Genomic DNA, 22,244 nt, shown 5'->3' with positions numbered 1-22,244 from the left:
CTCTGGTAAAAATACTTTGATATTTGATGATATTGTTGGTGTTATCCTAAGTGAGGAAATGCGAAGGAAAAGAACAGGTTAGACTCCAACATCATCAAGTAGTGTTTTGAATGTGGATAACAGAGAAAGATCAAAGGAAAGAGGAAAGGGCCCTAGGAATGAGAAGTCATGAGGGAAGTCAAAGAAAGGACGCTCTCAATCTAGAGGAAAGAAAGATTGTTGGTATTGTGAAAAGCCTAGTCATCTAAAGAAAGACTGTTGGTCTCAGAAAAACAAAGAAGGAGACAAAAATGAAAATGACAGTAAGGAAGATAATATTACAAGTAATACTTTACAAGATGCTTTAATCTTATGTTTGGATAATGTTAATGATTCCTAGGTAATAGATTTTGGGGCTTCATTTCATGCTACACCCCATAGAAAACATTTTCTAGATTATGTTCAAGGTGATTTTGGACAGGTATATTTGGGTGATGATGAGCCTTGTCAAATTGTCGAAAAAGGAAAGATAAAGATCAAGTTGCAGAATGAAAATGACTGGTTTCTGCAGAAGGTAAGACATGTTCCTAATTTAAGAAGAAATTTAATTTCTGCAAGACAACTAGGTAGTGAAGGTTGCATAGTTACCTTCTCAGACAGTATCTAGAAGGTCACTAAAGGATCATTAGTAGTAGCTAAAGGTGCAAAGGTAGGCACATTATATCTGTGTACTGGTAACACTTACTCTACCCTAGCTGCTACATATAAAGTTACTGCAGGGACAACAACAATAGATGTTGCAAGAATAGATTTGATAATGTGGCACCATAGGATTGGGCACATGAGTGAGAAAGGGATGAAAATACTTCACTCCAAAAATCTATTTCCAGGACTAAAGAAGATTGATTTAGAGTTCTGTGAAAACTGTGTTTATGGTAAACAAAAAAGAGTCAGATTTCTCAAGGTTGGGAAAGAGAAGAAGAGTGAGAAGTTAGAGCTTGTGCATTCAGATGTATGGGGACTGGCTCAGGTATCATCTCTTGGTGGCTCTTGTTATTATGTTATTTTTATTGATGACTCAACTAGAAAAAACATGAGAATATTTTCTAAAACAAAAATCAGATGTTTTTGAAACTTTTAAGAAATGGAAATCTTTGGTTGAGAATGAGACAGGAAAAAAGTTGAAGTGTCTCAGATCTGATAATGGAGGTGACTATTGTAGCAAAGCATATGAAGATTACTACTCCTTAAATGGGATTTGAAAGTAGAAGACAATTCCAGGAACTCCACGGAAAAATGGTGTGTCAAAGAGAATAAATAGGACTATCATGGAACACGCGGGGAGCATGAGACTGCATGCTGGATTGCCCTTACATTTTTGGGCAGATGTTGTACATACTGTTGTCTATTTGATAAATAGAGGACCTTAAACCCCTTTGGATGGTGGTATTCCAGAGGAGGCATGGACTAGTAAAAAGGTAAATTATTCTTTTCTGAAAACCTTTGGTTGTTAATCTTTTGTCCATGTTGATAAAGAAAACAGAATCAAGCTTGATGCTAAATCTTAGAAATGTACCTTCATTAGATATGGGATATATGAATATGGCTATCGATTATGGGATTTTGAAAATAAGAAAACCCTTAGAAGTAGAGATGTTATATTCAATGAGAAGGTTATGTATAAAGAACAGATGCAGGAAAAGAAGCATGAACAGGACAAACAAGAATATGTGGTGTTGGATGAGATTCCTGAAAATGAAATGCCACAGGTACCTGATGCTCAGCAACAATAGATTGTCCCACAAACTCCTACAAGTGTTAGATGTTCTATGAGGTCAAGTAGACCCCCTGAAATATTTTCTCCTTCTTTGTATTCTATTTTATTAATTGATTCTGGTGAACCAGAAGAATATGAAGAAGTAATGCAGGTGGATGCCAAACAACAGTGGGAGCTAGGCATGAAAGAGGAGATGGACTCCTTGATGAAAAATAAGACTTGAGACTTAGTCCCTTTACCTGTAGAAAAAAGAGCCTTGCCTAACAAATGGGTTTATCGGCTGAAGGAGGAGGAAGGAGGTCAGAAAAGATATAAGGCCAGACTTGTGGGAAAAGGTTTTACACAGAAAAAGGGTATAGATTATGATGAAATATTTTCTCCAATTGTAAAAATGACTTCAATTAGAACTGTACTTAGTCTTGTGGCTGCAGATGATTTACATTTTGAACAATTAGATGTCAAAACAACTTTTTTTGGGATGTTTTTGTTGATGAAAACCGACATTGTAATAAAAACCCTAAAAAGGCTGACTTTGTTTGTTTCCCTAAAAATGCATGTTATAAGTGGCTGGGATGCTTAAGGCATTGTAAGGTTGATGTAATTTTTGCTAGATAATAAGAAAGATTGGATGACTGTGTATGGTGGACGTAAACCATTCTGGGTGAACTACGTTAAATCTCTATGTTATTTGTGTCCTATTTTATTCCTCTATTTTTTGTATTTAATCTGCATATAATTGTTAGTTCATATTTGCTTCAGATCTACTTGAAAACCTAACATGCACTTAGCTAAACTGTTGGTGGAACTCTTTAACCAGTTTCCAGACATGTCAATCTATAGCATGCACATTCCACAAGGTGGAGAGTCTTTTGCATTTGCACCTTGTCCATATCCCCGGTAAACATACATATTGGTAAGTACTATTGATGACACTATGTCATCAACCTTGACCAGTCTCTATCTTCAGTCAGGCCATTCTTCCTCTATCTGCATCTTATTAGCTATGCCTTCTCCTTGATTAGCTTTGATCATATCTCAGATGATTTTTCAAAGATGACAAACTCATCACTCTTCATCTATACCGACATCTTAACATGCCTTCTCAGTCCGTCCAGTGCACAAACCTATTCTGAAGCACTTGAGGCATTCCTTTTATTTCACCGGTGGATCCAGTTTGAGTCTTCTAACACTCGCCTTTACTTCTTCTTCCTTATCTCATAGAACCATGATGCACACTATGCATATTGGGAGATAAGATCCACTTACTGGTGGAGTGACACCTTGTCTTCTGCATCCTGCAATGCACTTTCATTATCAGGAATATCTTCCCATGGTGACTGCATCTGCATCAGGTGGGAGTCTTGCTATTCTACAACCTCACAAAAAACTGGTGATGTGTTCAAGCTTCTCTTCTAGTGTGGATGTGATTCAGGTAACATTCTGCCTCTTCATCACAAACAACATCCAAGCACCTTTCCCTTCCTACTTGCCCATCCTTGGTAATCACAGACTATCAACACAACACTTATCACTTGACATCCTTTCCTTGTCGGTGATACACTGAGTCGGTACCGGTAACTTTACTATTCCATCAACACAAGTCATAAACTAACTTGTGTACCGGTCTCATCATGGTCACTCTTCCTTACCTTACCAGTATTCAACAACATAAGGTGATATCCAAGATATCACATCTTGTACTCCTCCATAGCAGTGTTGCACATATATCTCTTCTATCGGTAGTCATCCCATACTGGTTGACATCAATGACAACACAATGCCAACAGTAATGATCTTATTGTAATATCTTTAGGTGGCTGATCTAATTGGTTTAGGTGTTAGGGTTTGTATAAAAAAGAGGTAGAAACTCTTTGTAGTGTATCATAGTTATTAGAAAGGTCATGGTCAAGGATTGTAAAGTGCGAATATTGTAATATCATTAAGGCAGAGGAGTTGGTCGATCATTGGTGATTGAATTGGATTTAGAAGAGGATTTATTCCTTCGGCACTGAGCTTAACCGGGATTGTAATCAGGCATGGTATATGCTATCTCTTGCAGTTCACTTTATTGGATTGTTGTCCATTCTTCTTGAGGTGGTTTTAACCTCTGCAGTCAGTGAGACTCTTTTGTAATGAGCAGTACGCTCTAGGCACTGTGCCTTCCTGCAAGTGCAGGCCCCTCATTGTAACACATACTTTCTTTAGAAGTATCATCCGACTATGGGTAGGCTTCCCACCATGGTTTTTCCTTTTTCAAGTTTTCCACATACAAATCATGGTGTTATGTGGTATGGTTGCTTTGCATTGATTATTTGGTTAATTTCTAGATTATATTGTTTACCAGTATCTGTTCCTACCGATAGCTGTATATGTTTTACCGATACTTGATTTTTTTAAGGTTGTATTGTGGATTAAAAGTTATAATCTGTTAAGAACTGATTCACCCCCCCCTCTCAGTTGTTCACCAGCTATCCTAACATTATCAACCCCCAAACTATGGCTAGCAAGAAAAGGGTTATGGATGTCACCTGAAGTTGTTGTCATTATACACTCAAATGAGAATGGTTGATCTTGTCATTGATGGCAACCAACTGGTAACATGGTTCACAGGTTACACCAACGAAAGACATCATCTATCAGAACTAGTAGGCACTACAAGTTTATTCACATCGGAAACAGATCATACTGACACTCCAAGACAACATGGATATAATTTTGTTTATGTGAAATACATTTTAATGAAATTACTTATTTGTATAGCTGACATGATGCATTGTAAAGACTCATATATCTATTAGATCGTGTAGGTCATTTTAAAATGTAATTAGGTAATGTAAGGAAGGGATTTATGAGATGTGATAGGTTATGATAGCAAATGAATTGTATATGCATTTTGATGTAATTATTTTATGAGTGAATAAGAACAGACCAAAGCGAAGCAAGGTTTATGGTAGAGGTATTAGACAGAGCTTAAACCGGTATTGAATCCAGCATTGCATATGCTATTTTGAGCAGTACATTATTGTGAGATTTTTCCAAGATCAAGAGGTCAATGAAATGTAAAAGAGAGACAAAATAGATGATAGAAATAAAATTGTATTTTATCAAGATGAAAATATTGATCAACTGGATCATCAAGCGTTATATACAAATAATATGAGCCTGCTTATATAGGCAAACTTATATGGATATGTGAGCACACAAACATGACATGTGGCTCAATAAGAAACAAGGGTAGGTAGGAGTAACAATATAATATTCCACATGAGGTGGATCACCCACTGAATGTGGAATGTAACAAAAAGATAAGTCCACAAAAGGTGGAAATTCTCCTACACACACAATCCCAATGTGGCACAAACACCCAAGTGTCTCATACCCAACTACTATGAAATGCATTTCCTAAGTAAACATAAATAAGGTGTAATAATAACCAAGATGAATAATGATTTACACCAACACCCCCCCTTAAGTGTAACTTAGGGGAATGCACTTAAGTCTACAATGCAACTAAGAAATGCAAGATGGGTCCCGACTACTAGGCCATGTTAGGTACCCATGTACAAATGCAAATGCATGCAAACCAATGCAATGAAATCTCTCACAAAACAAGGAAAGAGAGAAAAACCCAATAGGAAAAACCCCTCCCTCAAAAGAGAGATGAAAACTAGATATAAAGAATTATCATAGAAGTATGTGAAGGACAAAACCCTATGTGAGGAAAACATCCCCCCATATGAGAGAAGAAGAAGAAGAGAGACTAGGAAGCCCCCCATCAATGTGGAATTTTCACCAGTGATAGAAGCTCGATGATGAATGAAGAAACTGCTCCATGAACGTCGAACCACATTCCTCCCCTTAGGAAGAAACAAAACCAAAGGTGTATCCATGAACTCTCCCCAATCATGAAAGGAAGATGTAGGAAAAGTACTCATGATGAAAGGAATCTCTGAAAACTGCTCAAGTGTCCCCATGTCGATGCTGAAATTTACCCCCTCCAAAGATGGTAAACTGCGCCACACTGCTGAAAAAAGGACTCCAAGATCTAGTGGAGAAGAATGTAGAACAATATCCAAATACTCACATGTATCCTGAAAAAGATAAAGAGACCTCCTCCAATTGCTGGAAAAAAGTATCCACAATCATGTCAACCTCTAAAGATTGATCATGGAGAGAATGCAAAAGAGGGTCTGAGTGATCCCTCGCAACAATCGAAGAAGGACAATCTTCATCAAAGAGAAGATGAATGCCATCAATGATGTCTCTGAAATCTACAATGTAGGACTCCACAAACAAACCTGCAATGTTTGTCAAGTAGGCATCCCATGAAACTGAAGCTGGAAGACATGAAATATCCTGCTGTACTGAATCACAAGAAGGCAATACTGTCTCACTAGTTGCATCATCAGGTGCAATAGGTGGTGTGATATCAAAAGGAGGAGATGAAATAGAAGGCTCAAGAACGGGGTCACATGTGAGAATCCCCAAGTTCAAGTGCCCAATGTTCTCAAAATATGAATCATCAACATAGGAATAATCAACCTCATCAATAGGACCAAAATGTGAAAAAGAGTACAACCGAGATGCATGATGAACCACCCTAGTCACAATGATAGCTCCACTCTCCAAGTCTCTAATGATAACTGAATCAGGTGTGAACTCCACAGTTTTCATAGTTGCCCCATGTGTGATTTGATAGATGGAAAGAAGATTGTTTGTCAAGTGGGGTACACACAACACATCATTGAAGGAGTTATCCCCAATGGCAATAGATCCTTTCCCAATCACATCCATGTATGTATGATTGCCCATCAAAATTTGCGGCATGTGGCAATGCTCAAATGTAGAAAAAATAGACTGCGAAGATGCCATATGATGAGAAGCCCCTAAATCTAGAAGCGATCTCCTTGAATCATGACTTGTAATAGCACAAAGAGCTTGTCCCTTTCCTTTATCTATCCCAAAAAGAGTGATCCTTTCCTTTATCCATGGAAGAAGAAGCCGATGTAGAAATTATAGAAGGTAGGTTGATTTTGTTCTTCTCAAGAAGATTCTTCAACTCATCAATATCCTTCTTACAACAATGATGTTCATCATGTCCTGACTTCTTGCAATATCCACAAAAAAGATTGTCCTTATATGATTTCCTCTTAGGTGAGAATGGTGAATCACCTTGTTGTGGAGAGCAAGATTGTGCTCCATCTTGTTGTGGTTTTGACTTAGGGTGCTTTTGATTCTTGCCTTTTCCTTGATTGCTTTGATTCCCTTTGTTAGCCACCAAAGCTTGTGACTTTGAAGATTTGAGAATCCCCATCTTGGTCAACTTAGATTGCTCAAGTATCAACATTCCTGTGAATGAATCAAATGAGGGAGAAGTGTATGAGGAACCTTGAGCTAACCTATGGTTGTGAAAGCTAGATACGAAGGTTGCATACTTTGAAGGAAGCTTGTCCAACAAGTTGTAAACTAATTGAGCATCCTTTTTGTCAATTCCACAATCCTTTAGCTTTGCTCTTAGCTCATTTTCTTTTGTGACATAATCTTGGATTGTATCAAAATCTTTGGGATCCAAAGTTGTGAGTTCACTATCAATCTTGTATCTCTTAATCTAATCAACTTGACCATACAAATTTTGAAAACTATCCCAATCCTCTTTAATTGTTGTACACTTATCAATGTGAAAATAAGGTCATCTGATACATACTTTCTAATAGTTCCAAGAACCATACCATTCTTCATAAGCTATTCAATTTGTGCATTAGGATCATCCTTAGGATTAGGTGGTATTGTTATAGTTCCATTTACATAATGAATGAGTCATTTTTCCATTTGTTTACTCCAAGCCTTAATCTTCCATAAAGTGTAATTATGAGGAGTTAAAAGTGGAAATTTAGGAGAACCCATAGCACCAAAATGAAAAAACACAAGATAGAGAGAGGCATAATCACACAAGATACCCCCCCCCAAAAAAATCACTCAATCAAGAAACTTTGCCAATTTGGTGATTTTGCACTTTATACTTAGTGCGTATACAATGGGCCACTTGCAAAATAAGGCAAAGTGGACTTCTTATTTTACTTTATAAATTCTTAAAATGATATATAAGAGACTTCAACAAATACTGCTAGTGATCTAAACTGAGATCCAAGCGAAATACAAGTACCAAATAGGCCAAACATGACCAAATATTGAAAGTACAATTTCTACTCAAAATCACTGCAAACAAATGGTAGACTATGAAAGTAGACAAAAACTTATGAACTTAAAAAAAATGACACCTGAAAAGGAGGTCGTATGACCCCAAAGGAAGCCTCTTAAGTTGCAAAATCGGAGATTAGACAGGTACAATCATGAAGATCTACAATTTTTGAAAATTCCATCCATCAAAATCAGAAATTTTTTCCACCACTACGAAGAGCACGAAATTCTAGCCCATTTCAAAAAGCACTTGACCAAAAAAGGACAAAAAATGAGCAAGATATGACCATTTGAAGTTGTAATGCAAAATCAAAAAGCTCAATGGGAGAGGCCTGCAAATGTTTTGAAAAATAACAACGTCAGCAAATTGTAGGGTTAAATTTGAAGGTCGTATGCTCGTCGCCAAAACTTTGCTCCCTTGTTGACTGGGCGCTGACTGTGCACTGCTGACTAGGCAAGAGGTACGGACCCCCAAAAAATTATTTCAATTTTTTTTTTCTCAAAAAAATATTTTCAACTAGAAAATTATTTAAAAAAAAAAACCAAAAATTTCGTACTGTACTGCTCGAATTGCCCAAAATTCGACTTTCACCAAAATAGGTCGAGTTTATACTCAATTTTTATGGAAACGAGCTCTCGAACGTGATGGTGATGTCCAAATTGTTGTATGACGCCCCTAAAAAATGAAGATCCCCAAATCCAAGAAACCTCCAAAATGTCTCCAAAAGACTAATCAATGAAGCCCTATAGTTCTGATACCATGTGAGATTTTGCCAAGATCAAGAGCTCAATGAAAAATACAAGAGAGACAAAATAGATGATAGAAATAAATTGTATTCTATCAAGATGAAAATACTGATCAACTGGATCATCAATCATTACATACAAAGAATATGAGCCTACTTATATAGGAAAGGCTATATGGATATGTGAGCACACAAACATGTCATGTGGCTCAATAAGAAACAAGGGTAGGTAATAAATAGGTGTGGGTAGGTAGGAGTAACAATATAATATTCAACATGAGGTGGATCACCCATTGAGTGTGGAATGTAGCAACAAGATAAGTCCACAAAAGGTGGAAATTCTCCTACAGACACTATCCCAATGTGGCACAAACACCCGTGTCTCATACCCAAACTAATATGAAATGCATTTCCTAAGTAAACTTAAGTAAGGTGTAATAATATCCAAGATGACTAATTATTTACAAGATGAATAATTATACTGGATTTAACCATCCAATTTTGTAGTCAGTGGGACTCCATTTTTTATTGATCAATGATCTCTAGGTTGTTGGCCTTTCTGCATGTGCAGATCCCTATTGTATAAGTAATATTTATTCATATTGGCCAATGAGTAAATATTGTGGGTCACAAATACCACCGAGGTTTTTTCCCTATCGGGTTTCCTCACCAAAATATCTTGTGTTATGGTGTGCATTGATGTTGTCTGTGGGTATATGCATGAAGTTCGGGTACCAAAAAGGTGCCACACTTAAAAAAAAAAATGAAAAATTCTCATAAGTCATATGCCTTATAAGGTGCGTGCACTATAGGGCACGCGCCTTATAAGGCGTGCGCTTTATGAGCATTTAAAATTAAAAAAAAATGCATGTCCGCATTTTGGATGCATTCTGCATTCTCAAACCCACATTTTGGCAATTTTGGGTGCCATTTTCTTGTGCTCGCCCTTTGTAAAAGCTTGATATTGGGCACTAAGTTCTCCATCTCTCATCAAAATGCTGCCACGCCATCGAAGAGCTCGAAGAGGTATGTATTTTTGTTTTCTTATTGTCATTTTTTTATTAATTTTAAGATTAAACTAGGTTTACTAATTTAAATTTATTTTCATTATCAAGAAATGAGATTAGACAAGAAAATATTGAAAACACTCAATCACCTCCTCATTAAGACCATATTGAAGAAGAAGAAGAACATAAATCACATCCTCATGAAGACCATATTGAAGAAGAAGCACATCAAGAACCTCCTACAATCCCTAGACATCCCATAGGTACACAAGAAAACCTATTAGGTCAAGTAGAAAATAGCTAAAAAGAGCTTGAAGGTTTAATCACAAGGCTAAAAGATCCCACTGGAACAAACTCCCATAGGACAAACCTTGCCAGTTCTTTGCAATCTATTGTATCTAACATACAATCTATGAGTGGGCAAATAAAGTTTTGGTCTAGTAAGAAGGAAGAACAAAAGCAATGTTATGCTGACAAATTATCATATGTGGCAGTGAAGAAAAAGAGAATTAATAAATTTGACCTATGTGCTCTTTTTATGGACCCCTGAATGAATCAACCTTTACACCCTAGATGTAGGAGATTCCCTATTCATTGGTTTCGTCATGAAGGGATTAAGAACAATTTTTGGGACAGGTAGTGGATGGTATTTGATCAGCCCCCATGCAATAATCATGAGGTACCCCAATACTTTTTGAGAAAACTATACTGTGAGTTTGCCCTTAATGAGATCCCAAACTATTTTGATTTTCTAGATTTCCAAGGTAGAGGTGGGGATTCCTCACATGATAGAGAGGGTGCCCAACATGACCCAAATCTCCCATTAAGACCCTTGGCTAGACCTATGGTGGATCATGTTATTATTCCTTCCATTGTGAAGGAGAGTATTGAGGTCGAAACTCTAGACTCGATCAACTCACTCACTCAGACCCTTATACAATATGCTAGACCTCTAGTAGAGGGTGATGTGAGTGATGATGCTGATTCTTCTAGGCATAGAGCTCATTTTTGTCGATCTTGTGGTTCTCTTTGCACTTATGATCCTAATAGTTCTGAGAATGCACGTGCATGAGCGGAGTTTGCTACAGAGAATATTGTCATGACAAAATCCTTGTTGAACGAAACATTTGGCATTAATACCCAGGTGAATTTCATTACAAGTTCATTTCATTCTTTTTATTAAATCTTATATGTAAATTTGAGAATATATCTAAATTAGTAAATTATTATGATAAAAAATCAAGGTCAAAGTGTTCACAATACTAGCAACATTCCTACAACACCCATTTTCACGAATTCATCGACTACACATGTATACAATGAGTGAAGAAATATAATTATTATATCTAGATAGTTGAACCTTATGTGATGATTTTATAATTACTCATTTTGGATGTCAAATAGTTTGATGCTAGAGCTTCAACATCAACACCTCGCAGTGTATTTCATCGACAATCTTTCACCCAGGTAAACAATTTATCTTTAATGTTGTTATGAAATAATATAGATAGTTTTGGGGATTAATCAATATACTTTGTTTAATTTTTAGATGTTGACATCAGAGACTCCTCCTGTTGTCAGCGCATCAATGGAACGCAGTGTTGCTATAGCAGTAGCAAGTTCAACTGCTTTAACAGAAGAATGAGACATATTTGTAAATTTAGTAAATTTATCATTACATTTGTTATCTTAATAATATGTTATTGAAAATTTTAACGACACTTGTATTTAGTTTAATTTATATTGTGATGCTTACAGGAGGGGCTTGTCACTCTAGATCATGAACGTGCACCTATTGTGGATGAACATCATGATTATTTGTATGTGGTAAGTGACTATTCTATTATATGTCATTCTAAAATTTAATTTTTGTATATGCTAACATCATTCTTTTCATTGTATTAGGTGGAGTTACAAAAAAGTCTGGAGAGGAGGTCAAGTGGATGTACTCGAAAGACACCTGCATCATATACATCTCCATCCCCTCGACAGGAAAAGATATCTCATGATCTGTTTCCTTCCCCTAGAGGGAAATGAATAGAATAGGGTCCTATGTTGTATGCCTATATGGCAATTTTGAACATATGTTTTTTATTACGAATATGTGACATTCTATCTCCATATGGCTTTTGGAAACCTCCTATTTGACTTTATTGGATACCATGTTGTATGCCTATATGGAAAATTTGAACATATGTTTTGTATTACAAATATGTGACATTCTATGTCTATATGGCTTTTGGAAAGCCCCTATTTGACTTTATTGGATATCATGTTGTATACCTTTATAGCAATTTTGAACATATGTTTTATTTTATGAATACATGAAATTCTATGTCCATATGGCTTTTGGTAAGCCTATTTGTTTGTATTGGATATATTTGATAGTTTTAATGGTATACAATGTTCCATGGATTTGTAGCTTTTTGGTTAATGCAAATCATTTATCATGGTTATCCATAATTGTAGTACAAATGATTAAATGAATAATTGCTACTTAATCTTATTGTTACTTAAGATTTGAAATTAAATATGTGTTTGTAATCCAAGACACAAGCTTATAGAGATCAACAAAAATTCAATAGTTATAGTTGAAATAAGACTATATAAAGGAAACATGGAAAGAACCAAAATTAGACAATGTAAGACACCATTGTACCAATACCCATTCTAAAAAAATTGCATAGCCCATAAACTTATATTCATCTAATGCATGCACTTAGGCGATTTCGCTGCTAGGGTGTGGCCTGCAATGATTGGGCGTGTTGGAGAGGAAAAAGAAGGCATTCCTAGTGTAAAATCGGCCACCTTGATGCGTACGAACTGACGGTTTCGTGCCGCGTTTTGCGGATTGAAAGATGGGGCATTGTGCAACTTTTCATTGAACTCATATGACGCTTTTTGTCGCAACTGAGAAAGTGTCGCCATGAGCAACTAGATCCGAGTGTACTGAAACTGAGAGAGGATTTTTTAGAGTGCCATAACATGACCCCATAGGATCAGATGGCTCATTCTTATGATTAATGGGTGCCGAGAAACGTGATGCCGAATATTGACAACTTTGAGCAACTTTAGCACTTAGGCGATTTCACTGCTAGGGTGTGGCTCACAACGATCAGATGAGTTAGAGAGAAAAAAGAAGGCATTCATAGTGTAAACCCAGCCACCCTGACGTGTACGATCTGATGGTTCAGTGCCATGACGAGCGGATTGAAAGATGGGGCATTGTGCATTTTTTCATTGAACTCATTTGACGCTTTTTGTCGCAACCGAGAAAGTGTCACCATGAGCAACTAGATCAGAGTCCACTGAAACCAAGAGAGGATTTTTTAGAGTACCATAACATGACCCCGTAGATCAAACAACTTGTTCTTATAATGAACGGGTGCCAAGAAATGTGATGCAGAATATTGACAACTTTGAGCAACTTGAGTACTTAGGCGATTTCGCTGCCAGGGTGTGGCCCGCAACGATCGGGCGAGTTGGAGAGAAAAAAGAAGAAATTCCTAGCATAAAAATAGCCACCCCAATGCGTATGAGCTGACGGTTCGGTGCCATGACGAGCGAATTGAAAGATGGGGCATTGTGCAACTTTTCATTGAACTCATCTGACGCTTTTTGTCGCAACCGAGAAAGTGTCACTATGAGCACCTGGATCCAAGTCTACCGAAACTGAGAGAGGATTTTTTAGAGTGCCATAACATGACCCCATAGGATCAAATGGATTTTTCTTATGATTAACAGACATCGAGAAACGTGATGTCGAATATTGACAACTTTGAGCAACTTGAGCACTAAGGTGATTTCGCTGCCAAGGTGTGGCTCGCAACAATCGGGCGAGTTGGAGAGAAAAAAGAAAGAATTCATTGCTTAAACCCGACCACCCCAATGTGTAGGAGCTGATGGTTTGGTGCCATGATGAGTGGATTGAAAGATGGGGCATTTTCCAACTTTTCATTCAACCCATCTGACGCTTTTTGTCACAACCGAGAAAGTATCACCACGAGCAACTGGATCCGAGTCTATTGAAACTGAGAGAGGATTTTGTAGAGTTCCATAGCATGACCTCATAGGATTAGATGGCTCATTCTTATGATTAATGGGTGTTGAGAAACACAATGCCAAATATTGACAACTTTGAGCAACTTGAGCACTTAGGTGATTTCTCTGCCAGGTTGTGGCCCGCAATGATTAGGCAAGTTGGAGAGAAAAAAGAAGGCATTGCTAGCATAAAACCGACCAAACCAACATGTATGAGCTGACAGTTCGGTGCTGCAACGAGCGGATTGAAAGATGCGGCATTGTGCAACTTTTCATTTAACCCATCTGACTCTTTTTGTCGCAACCAAGAAAGAGTCGCCACGAGAAACTGGATCCGAGTCTACCAAAACTGAGAGAGGATTTTTTAGAGTGCCATAACATGACCCCATAGGATCAGGCAACTCATTCTTATGATTAACAGGTGCTGAGAAATGTGATGCTGAATATTGACAACTTTGAACAACTTGAGCAATTAGGAGATTTCGCTGCTAGGGTGTGGCTCGCAACGATATGGTGAGTTGGAGAGCATAAAGAAGGCATTCCTAGTGTAAACCCGACCACCTCAACATGTACGAGCTGATAGTTCACTGCTGTGATGAGCGGATTGAAAGATGGGGCATTGTGCAACTTTTCATTGAACCCATTTGATGCTTTTTGTCACAATCGAGAAAGTGTTGCCATGAGCAACTGGATCCTAGTCTACCGAAACAGAGAGAGGATTTTTTAGAGTTCCATAACACAACCCCGTAGGATCAGACAACTCATTCTTATGATTAATGGGCGCCGAGAAATGCAATGCCAAATATTGACAACTTTGAGCAACTTGAGCACTTAGGCGATTTCACTGCCAGGTTGTGGCCCGCAACGATCAGGTGAGTTGGAGAGAAAAAATAAGGCATTGCTAGCATAAACCTAGCCAAACCAATGCGTACGAGCTGACGGTTCAGTGCTGCAATGAGCGGATTGAAAGGTACGACATTGTGCAACTTTTCATTGAACCCATCTAACGCTTTTTGTCGCAACTGAGAAAGTGTCGCCATGAGCAACTGGATCTGACTCTACCAAAACCGAGAGAGGCTTTTTTAGAGTGCCATAACATTACCCCATAGGATCAGATGGCTCATTCTAATGATTAATGGGCGCTGAGAAACGTGATGCCAAATATTGACAACTTTGAGCAACTTGAGCAATTAGGCGATTTTGCTGCCAGGGTGTGGCCCGCAACGATATGGAAAGTTGGGGAGCATAAAGAAGGAATTTCTAGTGTAAACCCAGCCACCTCAACATGTACAAGCTGACAGTTCATTGCCACGATGAGCGGATTGAAAGATGGGGCATTGTGCAACTTTTCATTGAACCCATCTGATGCTTTTTATCGCAACTGAGAAAGTGTTGCCACGAGCAACTGGATCCGAGTCTACCAAAATTGAGAGAGGATTTTTTATAGTGCCAGAACACAACCCCGTAGGATTAGAGGGCTTGTTCTTATGATTAATGGGCACCAAGGAATGCGATGCCGAATATTGACAACTTTGACCAACTTGAGCACTTAGGCAATTTCGTTGCTAGGGTGTGGCCTCCAACGATCGGTCGAGTTGGAGAGTAGAAAGAAGGCATTCCTAGCATAAACCCAACCATCCCGACATGTACAATCTAACGGTTTGGTGCCGCGACGAGCAGATTGAAAGATGGGGCATTGTGCAACTTTTTATTGAACGCATTTGATGCTTTTTGTCACAACTAAGAAAGTGTCACCATGAGGAACTGGATCCGAGTCTACCAAAACCAAGAGAGGACTTTTTAGAGTGCTATAACAAAACCCCATAGGATCAGATGACCCATTCTTATGATTAACAAGCGTCGAGAAACGCGATGCCGAATATTGATAACTTTGAGCAACTTGAGCACTTAAGCGATTTCGCTGCCAGAGTGTGGCCCGCAATGATCGGGCGAGTTGGAGAGCAAAAAGAAAGAGGCTTCTGCATCCTGCAATGCACTTTCATTATCAGGAATATCTTCCCATGGTGACTACATCTGCATCCGGTGGGAGTCTTGCTATTCTACAACCTCACAAAAAACCGGTGATGTGTTCAAGCTTCTCTTCTAGTGTGGATGTGATTCAGGTAACATTCTGCCTCTTCATCACAAACAACATCCAAGCACCTTTCCCTTCCTACTTGCCCATCCTTGGTAATCACAGACTATCAACACAACACTTATCACTTGACATCCTTTCCTTGTTGGTGATACACTGAGTCAGTACCAGTAACTTTACCATTCCATCAACACAAGTCATAAACTAACTTGTGTACTGGTCTCATCATGGTCACTCTTCCTTACCTTACCAGTATTCAACAACATAAGGTGATATCCAAGATATCACATCTTGTACTCCTCCATAGCAGTGTTGCACATATATCTCTTCTATCGGTAGTCATCCCATACTGATTGACATCAATGACAACACAATGCCAACAGTAATGATCTTATTGTAATATCTTTAGGTGGCCGACCTAATTGGTTTAGGCCTTAGGGTTTGTATAAAAAAGAGGTAGAAAATATTTGTAGTGTATCATGGTTATTGGAAAGGTCATGGTCAAGGATTGTATAGTGCGAATATTGTAATATCATTAAGGCAGAGGACTTGGTCGATCATTGGTGATCGAATTAGATTCAAAAGAGGATTTAGTCCTCCGACACTGAGCTTAACCGAGACTGTAATCAGACATGGTATATTTGGCGCTAGCCAAATGACTTCCTTTGAAATTTTTTAACTCTTGATAAGTTTCTACTATATACCCTATAATCTATACTCTATACCCTATAGTTTGATATCCACAACCATAATAATTAAACCATTTCAAACCTATAACAAATGCCATAGATCGTATGACCAAATATGCTAAATCCTCGACCCTATACAATAACCATAGACCCTATAACCCAATATGCTAAACCATATGAGGTCGTTATGGGTCGTATGGTGTCCTAAGGGGTCATATGGTGTCCTATGACCCCTTAGGACACAATGTGAACCCTAACGACATGTAAGGGGTTAGATGGTATCCTAAAGAGTCATAGGACACTAAATGACTCGTTAGGACACCATATGACCCCTTAGGACACCATATGACCCCTTAGGTATCGTTAGGGATCATATTGTGTCTTAATGGGTCATATGGTGTGTTATGACCCCTTAAGACACCATATGCCCCCTTAGGACACCATACAACATATAATGACACCATATGGTATCGTTATGGGTCGTATTGTGTCGTAAGGGGTCATATGGTATCCTATGACCTGTTAGGACACCATATGACCCCTTAGGACATAGTAATGATCTTATTGTAATATATTTAGGTGGCCGACCTAATTGGTTTAGGCCTTAGGGTTTGTATAAAAAAGAGGTAGAAACTCTTTGTAGTGTATCATGGTTATTGGAAAGGTCATGGTCAAGGATTGTAAAGTGCGAATATTGTAATATCATTAAGGTAGAGGAGTTGGTCGATCATTGGTAATCAAATTGAATTCAAAAGAGGATTTAGTCCTCCAGCACTGAGCTTAATCGAGACTGTAATCAGGCATGGTATATGGTATCTCTTGCAGTTCACTTTATTGGATTGTTGTCCATTCTTCTTGAGGTGGTTTTAACCTCTGTAGTTAGTGAGACTCTTTTGTAATGAGCGGTACACTCTAGGCAATGTGCCTTCCTGCAAGTGCAGGCCCCTCATTGTATCACATACTTTCTTTAGAAGTATCATCTGACTATGGATAGGCTTCCCACCATGGTTTTTCCTTTTTTGGTTTTTCCATGCACAAATCATGGTGTTATGTGGTATGGTTGCTTTGCATTGATTTTCTGGTTATTTTCTACGTTATATTGTTTATCGGTATCTGTTCCTACCGATATCTATATATGTTTTACCGATACTTGATTTTTTTAAGGTTGTATTGTGGATTAAAAGTTATAATTTGTTAACAACTGATTCACCCCCCGCCCCGCTCCTTAGTTGTTCACTAGTTATCCTAACATTATCAACCCCCAAACTATGGCTAGCAACCAAGGGTTACGGATGTCACCTGAGGTTGTTGGCAATATACACTCAGATGAGAATGGTTGATGTTGTCATTGAGGGAAACCAACTGGTAACATGGTTCACAAGTTACACCAATGAAAAACATCATCTATCGGAATTGGTAGGCACTACAAGTTTATTCACACCGGAAACTGATCATATCGACACTCCAAGCTGACATGGATATAATTTTGTTTATGTGAAATACATTTTAATGAAATTACTTATTTGTATAGCCGACATGATGCATTGTAAAGACTCATATATGTGTGAGATCGTGTAGGTCATTTTAAAATGTAATTAGGTAATGTAAGGAAGCGATATATGAGATGTGATAGGTTATGATAGCAAATGAATTGTATATGAATTTTGATGTAATTATTTTATGAGTGAATATCAAAAGGAGGAGATGAATAGAAGGCTCAAGAATGGGGTCACATGTGAGAATCCCCAAGTTCAAGTGCCCAATGTTCTACTCAAAATCTGAATCATCAACATAGAAAGAATCAACCTCATCAATAGGACCAAAATGTGAAAAAGAGTACAACTGAGATGCATGATCAACCACCCCAGTCACAATGATAGCTCCACTCTCCAAGTCTCTAATAATAATTGAATCAGGTGTGAACTCCACAGTTTTCCTAGTTGCCCCATGTGTGATTTGATAGATGGAAAGAAGATTGTTTGTCAAGTGGGGTACACACAACACATCATTGAAGGAGTTATCCCCAATGGCAATATATCATTTCCCAATCACATCCATGTATGTATGATTGCCCATCAAAATTTGTGGCATGTGGCAAGGCTCAAATGTAGAAAACATAGACTATGAAGATGCCATATGATGAGAAGCCCTTGAATCTAGAAGCCATCTCCCGGAATCATGACCTGTAGTAGCACAAAGAGCTTGTCCCTTTCCTTTATCAGTCCCAAAAGAGTGATCCTTTCCATTATCCTTGGAAGAAGTAGCCGATGTAGACATTATAGAAGGTAGGTTGATTTTGTTCTTCTCAAGAAGATTCTTCAACTCATCAATATCCTTCTTACAACAATGATGTTCATCATGTCCTGACTTCTTCCAATATCCACAAAAATGGTTGTCCTTATATGATTTCCTCTTAGGTGAGAATGGTGAATCATATTGTTGTGGAGAGGAAGATTGTGCTCCATCTTGTTGTGGTTTTGACTTAAGGTTCTTTTGATTCTTGCCTTTTCCTTGATTGCTTTGATTCCCTTTGTTAGCCACCAAAGCTTGTGACTTTGAAGATTTGAGAATCCCCATCTTGGTCAACTTAGATTTCTCAAGTATCAACATCCCCGTGAATGAATCAAATGAGGGAGAAGTGTATGAGGAACCTTGAGCTAACCTATGGGTGTGAAAGCTAGATACAAAGGTTGCATACTCTGAAGGAAGCTTGTCCAACAAGTTGTAAACCAATTGAGCATGCTTTTTGTCAATTCCACAATCCTTTAGCTTTTCTCTTAGCTCATTTGCTTTTGTGACAGAATCTTGGATTGTATCAAAATCCTTGGGATCCAAAGTTGTGAGTTCAGTATCAAGCTTGTATCCCTTAATCTCATCAACTTGACCATACAATTTTTGAAAAATATCCCAATCCTCTTTAATTATTGTACACTTATCAATGTGAAAAATGAGGTCATCTGATACATACTTTCTAAGAGTTCCAAGTGCCATAACATTTTTTGTAAGTTATTCAATTTGTGCATTAGGATCATTCTTAGGATTAGGAGGTGTTGTTATAGTTCCATTTACATAATAAATGAGTCCTTTTTCCATTAGTTTACTCCAAGCCTTAATCTTCCATGAAGCATAATTATGAGAAGTTAAAAGTGGAAATTTAGGAGAACCCATAACACCAAAACGAAAAAACATAAGATAGACAGAGGCACAATCACACAAGACACCCCCCCCCCAAAAAAAAAAATAAAAATCACTCAATCAAGAAACTTTCCCAAAATGGTGATTTGGCACTTTATACTTAGTGCATATACAATGGGCCACTTGCAAAATAAGGCAAAGTGGACTTATTATTTTAATTTATAAATTCTTAAAATGATATATAAGAGACTTCAACAAATACTACTAGTGATCTTGTTGGTATTTTGGTGTGGTTTTGTCATTGATGTCAACACCTACTAAACACTATGAACTCTGGCAATTTGGAGAATCAACAACATTCACCGGCAAACAAGTGACTTATGCACAATCACCGGTATCTAGTACACCAGTAGGATATAATGATCACCGAAACTTGGAATGACATGGAAAACACCTGGTTATGTCGAAGACATCGTTTGGACACTTTGTCTTGAAGATTTGTTTATTGGCATATTCGTATTTGCATATTTGCTGTTACCAGCAAATAGGTCCAGGATATACACCGGTAGGCTTATCTTTTCCAGATCAGCACGACATGCTATGGAGATGATTTATTATTGTTTTAAATGCATTAAGCCGACATGTTGAATCAGTTATTGCATCAGATATTGATTTATTTGTAAATTGATTTTATTGTAATATCCTTTAGAGCTGACCTACTAAAATTGGTCTTAGGTTATGATATAAATGTAAGATCTTATTTGTAAGATCGAATGTGGATTGCGAAGAAGAAATTGTGTGAAGGTATATGCGAGAATGAGAAGAGCTATACACGCAGACATCATTTGAAGATTGAAGGAGGGTTTTTGTGAAGACAATTAGAACTACACCGGTACTGAATCCAGCATAGAAGATGCTAATTTGAGCAGTACATTCTTATTGGATTTAACCATCCAATTGTAGTCAGTGTGACTCCTACTTTGTGTTTGAGTAGCGAGCTCTAGGCACTTGGCCTTTTTGCATGTGCGGACCCCATTTATATACACTTACTATCTGTAGTAGTATCATCTGATTGTGGGTAAGGTTTCCCACTGTGGTTTTTCACCTTACAGGGTTTCCACATACAAATATTAGTGTTATATGTTGTGGATGTTATTGTCCTTTTGTTTCATGCATTAATTCTTACCGGTATTGCAATTAATGCATAAAACTGTCTACCGACATAAGAAACTGGTTTACCTGTATTAAGTATATAAATTGATAAAGTTGTTTTTGGTTTGAATTTATTTGACAACAGATTCACCCCCCCCTTAGTTGTCTCTAGGACCTAACAATTGGTATGAGAGCTGAGTCCTCTTTTTGCAGAAGTTTAACAGCTTGAGGAGATCCAATGTCTTCTAACTATTTTAGGAAGGATAGTCCTAAACTTGATGAAACCAACTATGGGATATGGAAGATTAGGATGGAGAGACATGTGAATTGCATAGGAAAGGATATCTAGGATGTTACAAAGAATGGCTATACTGCTCCTACTACAAATTAGCCTAATCCACCAAATCTGACTAAAGATGAAGAGAATGATTGCAAGGCAAGAGAAGCACTCTTGAGCGCATTATCAGATCAGCAAATCATGGGATTATCAAATAAGTCTACTGCTAAAGCTATTTGGGATCATTTGGAAACACTGAATGAAGGAGATTCCACAATCAAAATTGCAAAACTTGAAAACTTCCGGGTCAGGTATGAAAATCTGAAAATGGAAGAAGATGAAAGGATTTCTGCTTTTATGGAAAGAGTTAATGAAATTTTTTTGGGTATTAAATGTTGTGGAGGAACCTTAAGTGAAGATGAATTTGTTTCAAATTTTTTAAGAGGATTGCCACCGGCATATAAGATGAAAGTCACTGCTATAAATGAGTTGAGAACCTAATACATCAGCAACTAGGGATACATTGATTGGAAAACTTTCAGCCTTTGAAATTGAAGAATTTGGTCTTGTTGCTACTATAAAGATAGATTTAGCCTTTAAAGCATCAACATCATCTGCACCATCATTTGACAAGTTTGATTGGAAAGCCTTTTATGTAAGAGAACTTGAAGAAAGCAAGAGAGAAAATGAAGAACTTGAAGAACTTGAAGTACTATTTGCAAGAAAAATGCCTAAAGGTCCAGTTGGAAGTAAGTATGAAGGTAAAGGACGCTTTAAATGTTTTAATTGTAATAAGATAGGTCATATGGCTTCAAGATGCCCTGATAGACATGCTAGACTAAGAGAAGAATCTAGAAGAACATACAAGCCTAACCCTGAATATCAGAGCTACAAATTTAAGAAAAAGAAAGACGAATCTTGTTATCTTGCTAATGAAGGAGTGATTGATGATTCTGATGAGGATCTGATAGACAATGGATGGGTTTTTGTTGCTATAATAGAAGATCAACCGATACCTACTGTTCAATCGGTAGAACAGGCCTTGGCAGCTAAAATTGAAGTTAAGGATGAATGGATCATTGATTCAGGATGCTCACATCACATTACTGGTGATAAGAGTAAATTCCTAACTTTTCATGAGTATAATG

This window comes from Cryptomeria japonica, chromosome 8 (assembly GCF_030272615.1).
Source record: "Cryptomeria japonica chromosome 8, Sugi_1.0, whole genome shotgun sequence".
NCBI lineage: Eukaryota > Viridiplantae > Streptophyta > Pinopsida > Cupressales > Cupressaceae > Cryptomeria > Cryptomeria japonica.
Note: the sequence above shows the minus strand (reverse complement) of the source record.